The following is a 13,435-nucleotide window of genomic DNA, read 5'->3' on the forward strand; positions in this document are numbered from 1 at the left end:
CATTTATAAGACTTCTTTTATACCTACATTTAATGTAATGGCATGTTTGTGCCACATTAATCCAAGTTATCACTTCTGAAAAAGCAAAACCAGCTGTTCAATCTACAGTCTCTCTTTTTTCTAGAACAACAGGCCTCTGTCGTAAAAATGAATTGCTGACACCACAGACTCCTTCTGGAAACATTCAGCAAACATTTAATCATATAAACAATCATGCTTTTGTTGGAAAAATAACATCAAATCATTTATTATTATAATGTAAATGAGCGGTTACTATAGAAACAATAACATTTAAATATTAACTCATTGTTCGAAACTTCTGTTACTTACTGTGCAATCTGATTCAAGAGTCATTTCTTAGTTTTTTATGACTCTACATTTATTTAGTAAACACAAGAGGGTTCTAAAAGGATAAACACAGTGTAGGTGGAGGATCAAGTGTGCCGAGGGATCGATGAGCATCGTGAGGCTGTTAGTTGAGGCTGATTTGATCGATCATGTATCAGCAATAGGAAAGAACCACCAGAGGAACATGACAGATGGAATGCGGGAGATCCTTCAATCAGCTTGCATCGATCTAACAGATCTAGGCAGAGTCAACCAATCACAGCTAGACTGGACCTCTTTAGCCACACCACTCACTACACACACACACACACACACACACACACACACACACAATTAATAGAATTATTACTCTGCTATTCTTATCCTTCTTATTGTATGTTATATGTCATTCCTCGCTTATCTGAAGCAACTAATACTGATTCTAGCAAGGAAAAGAACAGATATTTGATCATGTGAGAAAATGCATGAAGAATATATGCAAAGAATGCGATCAGAGGTGTACAGGTATGATTGGAGGTCTTTAGAACTGAAAAAAGACAGTGATTAGGGAGATTACTGACAGGTTTGGGATAAATATACGAATACGAAATAAGAATTCTTTGACTATCAGGGTGTGTGAGACACACACACCCACACACACACACACACACACACACATACAATGGGAGCAGATAAATGAGAATCTCTTATTTGCTTTGCAATGGATGTGAGGTGATCACAGTCTTAGGAGCTTCTGAGTAAATATTTTTATTTATTTTTATTTGTATAGACCTTTTAACAATTAACACTGTCTCTATAAGCAGCTATTCACAGATAATGCGGTAATAAAGAATGAATAAGATGTTTTCTTTATAAGTGTAAGTTTGTCCCGAATGAGTGAGCCTGTGCTGACTATGTCCCGAAGAAAAACTCCCTGAGGTGGCATAAGAAAGAAACCTTGAGAGGAACCAGACTCAAGAGGGAACCCGTCCTCATCTGAGTGGCACAGACGTATTTGCATGCAGACGTAACCATCATTATCCAGGGAGTCAAGGAGGCAACTTCCTCACTGTGTCTGATATTTTCTTCTGAATTAATTATGTTTTTTACAGAATCGCTGCAGTGTAGTTTCCTAATTGTAACTCTGTGCTGATGCACCAAAAGACAAAAAAATTCTTACTGATAATTTGAAAGTAGGACGGACACAAATCCTCTACATTAATTTTTTACAAAACAGCAAAACGTTTTTTGCAATTCTATGAATATATATATATATATATATATATATATATATATATATATAATAAGAATAACAAGAATAATGTCATAGCAATACGAGAATAGAGTTACAATATATATATATATATATATATATATATATATATATATATATAGTACAGACCAAAAGTTTGGACACACCTTCTCATTCAAAGAGTTTTCTTTATTTTCATGACTATGAAAATTGTAGAGTCACACTGAAGGCATCAAGGGTATTTGACCAAGAAGGAGAGTGATGGGGTGCTGTGCCAGATGACCTGGCCTCCACAGTCACCGGACCTGAACCCAATCGAGATGGTTTAGGGGTGAGCTGGACCGCAGAGTGAAGGCAAAAGGGCCAACAAGTGCCAAGCATCTCTCGGGGAACTCCTTCAAGACTGTTGGAAGACCATTTCAGGTGACTACCTCTTGAAGCTCATCAAGAGAATGCCAAGAGTGTGCAAAGCAGTAATCAAAGCAAAAGGTAGCTACTTTGAAGAACCTAGAATATGACATTTTTCAGTTGTTTCACACTTTTTGTTATGTACAGTATATATATATATATATATATATATATATATATATATATATATATATATATATATATATATATATAAATATATATATAAATAAATAAATAAATAAATAAATAAAATAAAGAAAAATAGAAGTATAAAAGTAAAGCAAAGACTCAGTATAGCCATAATAAATAGCCATAGTACTTGGATACTTAAGTACATTTAAAGGCAAATACTTTTGTCCTTTTACTTAAGTAAAAGTTTAAAGGGAGCAATTTTACTTTTACTGGAGTAAAATGTTACCTATTGTATCTCTACTTTAATTCATGTATATGCTTTGTGTACTTCATCCACCACTGGGTTTCCACAAACTTTTGTCCATAGAATGTAGATTCATATACATTTTATAAGTCATTTATTTTAAGTAAATTTAGTTGCATTTGAGTTTGACCTGGTGCATTAAAGTGCGACTTATATCATTAAATTACAACTGTATATCCAAGCTGGATCTGGGCTTCATTTAAGTTTGTCAAGGAATGAATTCAATCCAACTTTATTTTAGATGAAGTTTATTTAGCAAAGATCCACCTCATCAAAATCAAGATCCATTTTTTGAAGATTCAATGTTTTCGCTTTTACACCCGTCTCATAGTCAACTCAGACTAATGAGCTTTTCTCTTAAAAAACTAATGCCATAAATGAAATTTGTAAAAGCTGTAGCTGTAGACGCCGAGTCATGAAGTGGGAACAGCTGTGCAGCCCTGCACTTTATGAAAATATCAAGTGTTGTTAAATAAGGATTAGAAAACACTTACTGCAGCTCGATTACTAAAGCAACTCGTACGATCGGGTAAAGGGTTTCTAATAACTCGACAGGGGGTCACAGGGGGGGACAAATGACAGACTGTGTGCAGGTATGCAGGCCATATTGAAACCAGTTTTCTTACATTATGTGCGACGCCATCTAACAATTACCAGCTCCAGGACAGAGTTTAAGTAAAAACAAATGAATATAACCAATCTGTCTTCAATGAGCAGATAAACACGGATCAGAAACCAGCTGGAAATCGATCAACATGTTCATTTCATCATGTGCTCGGATGGCCACGATAGAAGCAGAATAGACATTTAAACTGGCACAAAGAGTCTCTATCTGATAGCAAGAGAAAGAAAGAAATGAAAAATCAGTGGGAGAGAAACAGTGAGATACAGATTCTCTTCACTAAGGATCAGATAGATGGAGAGGAAACAAAGGGAAACCCGACCAAACATGGCATCAACACACATATACACACACACACACACACACACACACACACACACACACACACACACACACACACACACACACACACACACACACACACACACACACACACACACAAAGAATTACATTTCCTGCTAAATCCTTCCCCATATGCTCATTTAGCACTGACAAACTGCATCAACGTTAAATGTCAACAGATTCTGACAGATTTTGATTGTATGACAATGAAAAGAATCGATAGGAGTCGAAAAAGGAAAGTTCCAGTATCCTGATGCTTTTCAGGAAGCTGAAATGCCAAATCCGTTATCAGATCCCAGCACATGTATTGTGTCTTGTGCAAAACATAAAAAAAAAAAGTAAAACAGCAACACTAAAAAATACAACTGCAAAACACGATGTTGTGTGTGTGCAATTGTGTTGTTTTGTTTGTGTAGCCTCGATGTTCTGTGCAATTGTGTTGTTTTGTTTGTGTAGCCTCGATGTTCTGTGCAATTGTGCTGTTTTGTTTGTGTAGCCTCGATGCTGTGTGTGTATAGTGTTGCTGTTGTGTGTAATTGTGCTGCCATGTAAGCTTTTATTCGTACATGTTGTCTTTTATTAATAAATTCGGACTCCACCCGGTAAAGGACAGCATTCTGTAACCAGCCAGACCTGAAGAAACTGAAGAAACACCTGATGCCGATGCTCCTTCATCCTCTGACTTCATGTGCTGTAGAAAGGAACGGGTCACAGAAAGCACAAGTCCCTTCTCATCAAGCGTTTGGTAAACCTGTGCTTTTTCTAAATAACGTTTATGACAGACATCTAAAATAGCAACAGTGGGCAGAAGTCGGAAGAAAAAGATGTCTTCACCTTCCACTCAGGTTTTTTTCCTCTAACGTACCGTGTCAGGATTTTCTCGCTGCAGGGTTTTAAAATAGATGTCTCTGAGCATGTGCTATTTTTAATATTAGTGTTTAAAAATAGCTTGTACAGGTATCGGGGGATATGGGTATTGTTTCAAATCGAATGATTCGGGATAGTTACAGTGAAAATCACATACACTCTAAGAACAAAAGTATTGGGACGCCTGAAACTTCAAGTCATATGTGGTTTCTTTCCCAAATTGTTACCACAAAACTGGAGGCACACAGCATGACAGCTCCATGAAGATATGCTTTACATGGGTTGACGTGGAAGATCTTGAGTAGCCTGCTACAGAGCCCTAACCTCAACCCTTCATAGGAATGTGAACACTGACTGCACCTTCTCACCTCACCCACATCAATACCTGACTTTACTAACACCATCATGGTTGAATGAGCACAAATCTCCACAAGCACACACCAAAATCTAGTGGAACATCTTCATAGAAGAGTAGAGGTTATTATAACAGTAAAAATAAGACTAAATGTTGAATGGGATGTTCAGAGGTCCACTTCACTATTTATTGGCTTGAAATGATTCCTTAGACCAGTTCCATAATGTGTGTATTAGTGGTGGGTCTTTCATGAACGATTCGTTAATTTTGATATGAAGGAAAATCCATAGGTTATGTACAGGAAACAGAATTGAGTAGTTCGTTGACTAGAAACCTCGTTCGTTCTTTTATCACTTGACTCTCTTATACGCTATGCAGTTATTTATACATATATAAATTATTGAAACTATAGTCAAAGTTCATAAATGTAGACGTGTTGGGGGTCTGCTTATTGAAAATGTAACATTTAATTTTATTTATGATCAAAGGAATGAAATTTACGAAATTAATTTATTAATTAAAATAAATTTAAAAAATCTTGCTTTGATATTATTGAATACTGAGCAGAAAAAAAACACACAACATGGAAAATCTGATCCCAACAGTAGCAGAAATTCACACTTACGTAAGCCGCACTAATGGCTAGACCACTAAGGGCAGTGCTTCTGGGATTATTTCTCAAACAGCTCTGTGTGTCCCTAATGAGAAGACACACAGGTCAGAATAAAAATGAGATAACGTCTTTGAACAAAGTCAAATTAAGCATGCTGGCGTTCGCTTGTTCGCTTCCAGTTGTGAGCAGTTTCGCTGAATCGGTCTGCATTCTTTCCATGATTAAAACGGGAACCAAAAGTCACATGCATAAACACGACACCACTTTCTTTTGGATTTAAACACTACCTAACTAAGGCATGTGTGTAAGAAATTCCAAAGATATGTTGTATAGTGAATAGCAACTATATCTTATGTCTGATCATCTGAACCTAGACTTTCTCAACATAGCTGAAAGGGTGTTAGATGTGGGAATTGGAGATTTGAGGCGGTCAGGAGCTGGATCTCTATAGATTTATCTAACTGTGGCAAGTAACAGGTCAATGCACATTCAAGGAAAATTCAAGGTTAAATAGTGAATAGTCTGAATAGTAACACCACTTTTTTTTTTATGTGATTTAAGACAAAGCTAGAAATGTGTAATTATTTCTATGTCATAGACATCTAACCATCATTATTTCACATAGTTATATATTCAGTTACTTTTGTTGGCAGATTAGCCAAGGAGGCAAATTTGACTAGCTACTTACACTGACTAGCAACAACAAGCTTTGCTTCTTTCTTTAGAGCTTAATTTTTTCTCTAAATGTAAATATACAGATTTATACTGAGGTAATACTGTACAGTATATGAAAGGTTAAGATTATAGAATTATCAGCCATCAGACAGCAAATATAAGCTAAAAATGAAGATGTCAGATCTGCATACACCATGTGATCAGGCAAAGTAAACATTAATGCTAATCACATGGATTTCAGGAAATCTCAATATACGTAGATTGGTAATAAATTCATTAGCAATACCATTGGGCAATGGTTACATGATTTAATAAAAATAGTAACATGATGCAATAACAGATGGCCATTGCTTAGGTAAGTCTATTAATACACACTAAGGAAAACAAATAAGTGCATAAATTCCCAGTATAGGGATGACTGGGGAGTTCTTCCTCACTTCCTCCCTAAAGTTTTTCATGTATCACATGAAAACCACAAACCACAAAAAAGTAATTCGTGAACATTTTGGCTAGCTGAAGAGCTTGGTCCTCATGATGTCAGCATGAATGTTATATTGGTCTGAATAGCATCTCTGAATATGTTTAGCTGTGAATTGAGTGTAGAAAGCAGGGGAGTTGTGTATGAGTTGTAGCACGCTTTTCTGTACCTGTTTTTTCTTGGACTTGTTCAACAAACAATGCCTAGCCAACTGCTTGTTGCTGCTTCAGCAGTTTGAGCTACAGGAGCTCGTCTGTTGGATCGGACAACACGGACCAGCTTTTGCTCCCCACATGCATTGATGAGCCTCGGCCGCCCACAACCCCATCGCCGGTTCACCACTGTTCCTTCCTTGGAGCACTTTTGATAGATTCTGACCACTGCAGACCAGGAACATCTCACAAGAGCTGCAGTTTTGGAGATGCTCTGACCCAGACGTCACAATTTGGCCCTCTTCAAATTCTTACGCTCGCCCATTTTTCCTGCTTTTAACACATCAACTTTGAGGTCAAAATGACTTGCTGCCTAATATATCCCACTAACTAGCAGGTGCCATGATGAAGAGATAATCAGCGTTATTCATTTCACCGCTCATTATGTTACAATAATGATTACATATGGATTCAAAAACACACTATTTAATATTTTATGCCTGTTGGTGTCTCTCAGAGTTTCAAAATGATTTAGTATCAATATTATAACAATATATATGGCAAAAGCATACAAGAAGTGCAACTTTATAAGTTATATAATTTATAATTATAATAGTAAGGTCTGGGAAAGGTGGTGTGATTAGTGATCATACTGTAGCTTTGCACTTCCTTGCACTTCATTTGAAATAAATCCAACATTCACTTGATAATGTCTCTACAATTTGAACATAATTGCATCAGACACATACACACAGCTCAATATGTTCGATAGAAAGGTGCATCAACATATCAAAACATCTTTCCATCACATCTTCAAATAAGAGAAGGATATACACATCTTCCACTACAATTTCACCACAGAAGTTTATTTATTTCCATAGATGGAGAAGCAGAATCTATTAGGTGCACCCGGGAGTCAGGCTAACATAAACATGGCAACAAGGGAATATTCCGGAAAAAAAACATTACTCCTGTTTATTTGCGTCAGGCAAACAGATGGAAAATGTTGACTACCGTTTCTGTAGACCCATGCAGAGTTATGAATCAGGTTATTAAAGATGAATCAATTCAATAACATTCCTCACTGGAATCTTAAGAGCGATTTATTAGCACTCTATTGGCTATTTTATTTTTTTATTTTATTTCTGCTGAAGCAATCTAGTTATATTCCTCGAATGAGTCGACTTTTGATGTCTTCTAATGGCATGAACATTTATTCTGAATCAGAAAAAGAGATGTTTTATGTGGCATGTGTACTAGTGAGTCTGCATTAATGAGAGATTATACTTCCTGCTCTTTTAGGAACTCAGACAGAGAAGAAGAAAATAAAGCAGAAAGATGTAGATGTAAAGAGATGGTGAGAAAAACAAGCAATACGTGAGAAAAAAGACTTTCGGAGGTGTTAGACGGAAACAGTCGACCTGGGATACAGCTTAATATCAAGTGATGTAGTCGTTACTATCACAGTTTTTATCCAATTCTAGTTACTCATAAGTGATGTAGTCGTTACTATCACAGTTTTTATCCAATTCTAGTTACTCATAAGTAAGTGTAGTTGAGTTGAGTCAAATCCATTTTCTCATATGTTATAGCAGCTACAAACAATTGTTCCCTCAGAATTTCTTTCATTTTCAAAATAAAAAAATGAACTATACACTATTTTATTTATAATCAAAGCTTTTAGTATCAACGTTAGACTTAGGGTTATCTATAAAGCTAGTGGGCTTGAAAACTCTGGTAAAATTAGCATTTAGCAAATATACATTCCAATTCGAACAGCTTCGATGCCTTCCTTCTGCAATTTAGCTTGTCATCAAATTTCCCATCCAATCAGATTAACTCTGTTATATAAAACGCCCCGCCCCAACATTATAACCTTCACCTTGATGAAGTTGATGCTCTTGAGCGTCAGTAAGCATGGATTGTAAACGCTATTGGCTATTTAAAAAGAGGGCGGGGCCATACAATATGTCCAACTCTATTTGGATAGGTGCAAAATTCTATCAACACATCAAATAACACTGCATGTTTCATGGCAGTTCACAAGGGCTTTACCACAAGGGTTTTACGAAGCACTGACACTGGAGACTTCCAGAAAATCCTCTATAATCATCCCTTATTAATAAAACACTTGAACAAATCAGTAAACATACATCACTGTTAAAGTGTCGGAGCCTATTTCATGTCAGCCATAGTTTCTTGAAATGAGAATCTAATAATTGGGTGTATTAATATTAATCAGATTTGCTTTTTAAACTGGAATTACTGTAGTGCCACTGTTCATTAAGAATTTAACAGCGCCCTGGTGATTTATTGCACCAGCTGTCAAAATAAATTCTCTACTTTTTTTTACGTTTGCATTGGATAATATCATGCAGTCCTGTGAAAGATAGGTTTCATATCCTCGATCTCAAAAACATCCGGGAGATTTATGACCTTTCAACAGAGCACCTGACATGCTGTACATCACACCTTCTGATGAATAACATTCAATAGCACTTGTGCCTTCATTTATTGCATTAATCTCTAAGTGTTATTGCTAAAAAAATAAACAAATCCAGAGACCTCATTCGTAAACCGAGTCTCCAGTACACACCGGGTTGCTGGTTGCTACAGTACATCCAGCATTGCAGTGTGGGTAAAATAGGAGACACGAGCAGATCAGCAGAGCCGTGAAGCACCGGGTGAGCACCCGTACCCCATTATCTTAATATCACCTACAGCTGGATAAACACACAGCATGGAATTGATCTCTTGATCTCTGACAACAATGTTTATCCTGTGATGGATCATTAAACTTTCTGCTCTCTGATGATGCAGTCCTGAATGTTATCTCTCTCTCTCTCTCTCTCTCTCTCTATTTCTCTCTCTCTCTCTCTCTCTATTTCTCTCTCTCTCTCTCTCTCTCTCTCTATTTCTCTCTCTCTCTCTCTCTCTCTCTCTCTCTCTCTCTCTCTCCTTTCAATCCACCTCTCTCTCTCTTTCTTTCTTTCTCTGTTCCTCTCTCTATAACATACACAGACACACAGTCAAACACACACTTTCAAAAACAAGCCCACATTAATCATGCAGCAACAACAAAAAAAAACAGCTTTCAAGCTCTCTCTTTCACACATACACACACACACACACACACACACACACACACACACACACACACACACACTACACAGATGTGTCAAAAGATGAAATGTGCAGAGATGCTGTTACCTTGAGTGCTAGGTTCTGTCAGAGAGGAACACACTACACTGAAGCATCACTTTTCCAATCCATTAACTCTTCCCTTCTTTCTTCTTCCACCACTTCCTTCTTCTCTCCTTTCTCCAGTTCTGTCCTTCCTCTTCTTTTTTTTCCTTCTGTCTTCTCTCTCTCTCTTCCTCTCTCTCTTTCTCCACAGAGGGATTCCTTGCCTATAACATTAGATGTCCTCAGCTGAGGATGGAGCAGTCCACTTTTCTCCTCCCCGTGCTTCTTTCCTCACCGTATGCTTTCACTTCGAGCCTTACTCTAGCAACAACCTCAAACACACACACACACGCACACACACACACACACACACACACACACACAGAAACACAAACACACTCCCACACACTTTCCCTCTCCCCATGTGCTTACTCTCCTCCTCCTCCCTCCTTCACGCATCAGAGAGAAAGACTGTCTGCCTTTTTTTTTTTCATCTATGCAGTGTACATAATTTTCATGTGCTTGTGATTCTGGTACCATTTAACCCATGTTACTTTTGGAATTCTATTTTATTTTTTATTATTCTAACATTTCTATCAATATCTTACATTCATGTTTTTTTTGTTGTTGTTTTTGTTTTTTACCCAGTCATCTAGCCATCACAATTTGTCGAACTCGCTCAAAAAGAAGTATAATTCTATAATTTCTCTTGAAATGTTTTAATTGTATAGCCCGGGCCGGCCATTAAAATCAATTCAGGTTGCACAAAAATGCACACTTGTCCTAAATATAAAGAGAAAAGTACCCATTCATAAAATATATATCTTCTTAACCATGCAATTAGTAAGGAAAGAAATTTCCGCCCACCACAAATGACTAACATTAGTTCTTTTTTTTCAGTTTTGGCTTTGAGACATCTGTATTAAGAGACAATTTGGTTTTTTGCATCCTTGTTTTTCATTATGACCTGTTCCTCTTACTAATTGTCTTTAATTCCCCAAGGTTACTAGGATCCTTCTACTGAACACGCATTTTTTAATAAAGGGTTCAAGTCAGAAGATGCCATTCAAAGTCTTCATGAGTTTTTTTGGAATTATTTTGGTTGTGTGTTTGGAGTAATTGTTATGTAGATTCAGATTCCGACTGAATTGTATTGTTCCAAAAGAGTTGTGTTTTAAATCTCTGCATCTCTGTGAATTTTAGAATAGAAGCTTTGTAGGAAAGAAAATGATGGCAATGCAGGTTATTATGCAATATTTTCTCTATTTTGTTCCTGCTGCTTTCAGGTTATCCTGCAACTCTTTTCTAGTGACTCTCAGCATCTTTATTGTTAGTCTTGCATGGCAGACATGTCTGGGAATGATGAGTTTGCATTCCACATGCAAATTATTTAACCAGTATTAACAGGGCCCTTTAGGTCTTATATCTCATCTTATCGGAAATTGAACACAGGTTGTTATAAAGAACATTTATCTACACTCAATGCATGGTGGTGAGATTTTAACACACATCATGCATGTCAATGTTTCAGAAATAAAATACAACATGATTGACTAATGGTTAAAGGCTGGAGGCTTCTTGATTGAATGGATGTTTGCAGTCAACATCATTTGTTTTCAATCAGAGCCTGTGGTGCTACAAAGAGCAAATGGGTTTTCTGACTGATTTGTCATACAATTGTGCAAACCCAATATGGTAAACACACAACATTGATACACAAACAATGGGCTGCAAACCATTTAATCCATTCTGTCGGGGGGTTTTTGTCTCACTTTACCGGGGATTTTTTTGCACCAAATCCCAGTTGACTGTTGAAACCAATGTTTTTTTCCCCCTGTGTCCCTGTGGTTCATTTTACATAAATCACAACAAAGGAATCAACATTACAGGAGAGTGTAAACTGAATCTGACCATAATGCAGTATCTTAAAAGTTCAACTGTTTATTAGTGCTGACTAGCTAATAAATGTTATCTTTGCATTGAGTTTATCATATTTAACATAGCATTTTACATATTTTGAGTTAAGTACCAGTGGAAAACTCTTCTATGCTAGGTACATCTAATTTAGCTAGCTAACATGCTATTAATGCTATTAATAAATGTAACTAATGCCATAGCAAGCAGTTTAGAGCTGATTTACTCACATCCAGCTAGATAGATCATTTAATTAGTTACATAATCTGCTGATCGATGTGTTTCATCGTATCAATATCAACAGTCAAAGAAAAATAAAATCAACAAGTCCTGTGCCTGTACTAGCCAGGATATTCTGTTGGTTTGCTTTTCCTCATGATTCTTCTTGTGTGAAAGCCTTGCTTTCTTTTTTTTTCACTCACATCAAAAGCAATCCACTTTAAGTGTACGTTTTAAAAGCAAAAAATGACGTAGATGCCAAAGAAGTCAACATTTTATTGATGTATTTATTGATCTTTGAAAGACAGGGATTAGCCCAGCTAGCATGGTTGCAGTTGCTGTTAAGCCAGTTTTGTTCCTGGGGCGCTGTATAATAGTTGAATCGGCTCGTTGACTCAAAGGAATGAATGTTATTTTACTCTACTTATCTATTTTGCATTAGCATTCTTGCTAGGTTTGTAGGAATTGACCTTTATTTATGGCTAGAAATTAGATCTTTCTACAGAGAAGGATATTTCTAGGAATGTGGCTCCAAGGAATAAGAAGCATGAAAGCAAAGTGTGCTAATAAAAAAAATTATAATAATAATAAAAAAAAGAGCACTAAGAGGATATCTATGAAGTGACAATTTAATAGAGATTGTTACCACATAATAATAATAATAATAATAATAATAATAATAATAATAATAATAATAATAATAATTATTATTATTATTATTATAATTATAATTATAACACAAAGACTTTTTAAAAAAATAGGTTCTTTTACAGTCAGTGTTTTTTACAGTACTGTACATTTCTGCAGCCTTCATATCTCAGATAATAAATTATGCATGTACACACACACACACACACACACACACACACACACACACACACACACACACACACACACAGTGTGGTGGAGAAAAACAGCAACTCAAAAGAGACATGAATTCTTTTTTTTGTGGACTGGAAGGATGAGGGTGAGAAAAAATAGAAGTAAAATTCTAAAGTAATTTAAAGAACAACAAAGAGAAAAGTACAATATTTCAATACCTATGATGAAGTTCTGGCAAAATGTTTGACTTTTACAGTTTTTTTGGTTTGTAAGAAAAGATATTGTAGCTTATATTATCCTCTTTACCTGTTGAATTCACTATGATTCCTCGGAGTGTGTTAATTAAATTTTTATTTAAATAGCAGGTAAAAGTTCACATTTGGGTGACACCAGATTCATTATAGTTTCATCATTGTTGAGGTTAAACATTATAAGGTTCCCTGATGGAGACGTGTGCAAATCTGTTCATTACGATTGTAGTGCCAATCCACTGTAGCACTATTCATAAAAATTGTGATCCAAAGTCATCTTCATGGTTTCTAAGTATTTACCATTCATGACAATCTAAAGCAGATTAGTTTCCACAGTAGGAGAGGTTTCACCACAGCTTATTAAATTTCTCCTGAATTAACCCCAGTACACACTCTTAGGCAGCTCTAATGTTACACCAGCAGCATAATATTCAATAATTATACTGTTTTATGATAATATTGGCCTTAAAATATTTATGCCTCTATTGATTACCTAGAGTTATTTTAAGTTTCGTT

The 13,435-nt window shown here is 36.1% G+C and overlaps 1 protein-coding gene across 3 annotated transcripts in view; it reads right to left on the minus strand.

The window, feature by feature from the left end:
• Window positions 1–9,977, minus strand: part of gramd1bb (GRAM domain containing 1Bb) — a 133,055-nt gene extending 123,078 nt beyond the window's left edge. For 2 of the 3 annotated variants that reach the window (XM_046864147.1, XM_046864145.1), the window contains exon 1: window positions 9,738–9,977. The gene's annotated coding sequence lies outside the window, so the exon portion shown is untranslated. The remainder of the gene's footprint in view (window positions 1–9,737) is intronic. The other variant, XM_046864146.1, reaches the window with a different exon arrangement.
• Between the last annotated feature and the right edge of the window lie 3,458 nt (window positions 9,978–13,435).

Source organism: Silurus meridionalis, chromosome 13 (genome assembly GCF_014805685.1).
Source record: "Silurus meridionalis isolate SWU-2019-XX chromosome 13, ASM1480568v1, whole genome shotgun sequence".
Classification (NCBI taxonomy): domain Eukaryota; kingdom Metazoa; phylum Chordata; class Actinopteri; order Siluriformes; family Siluridae; genus Silurus; species Silurus meridionalis.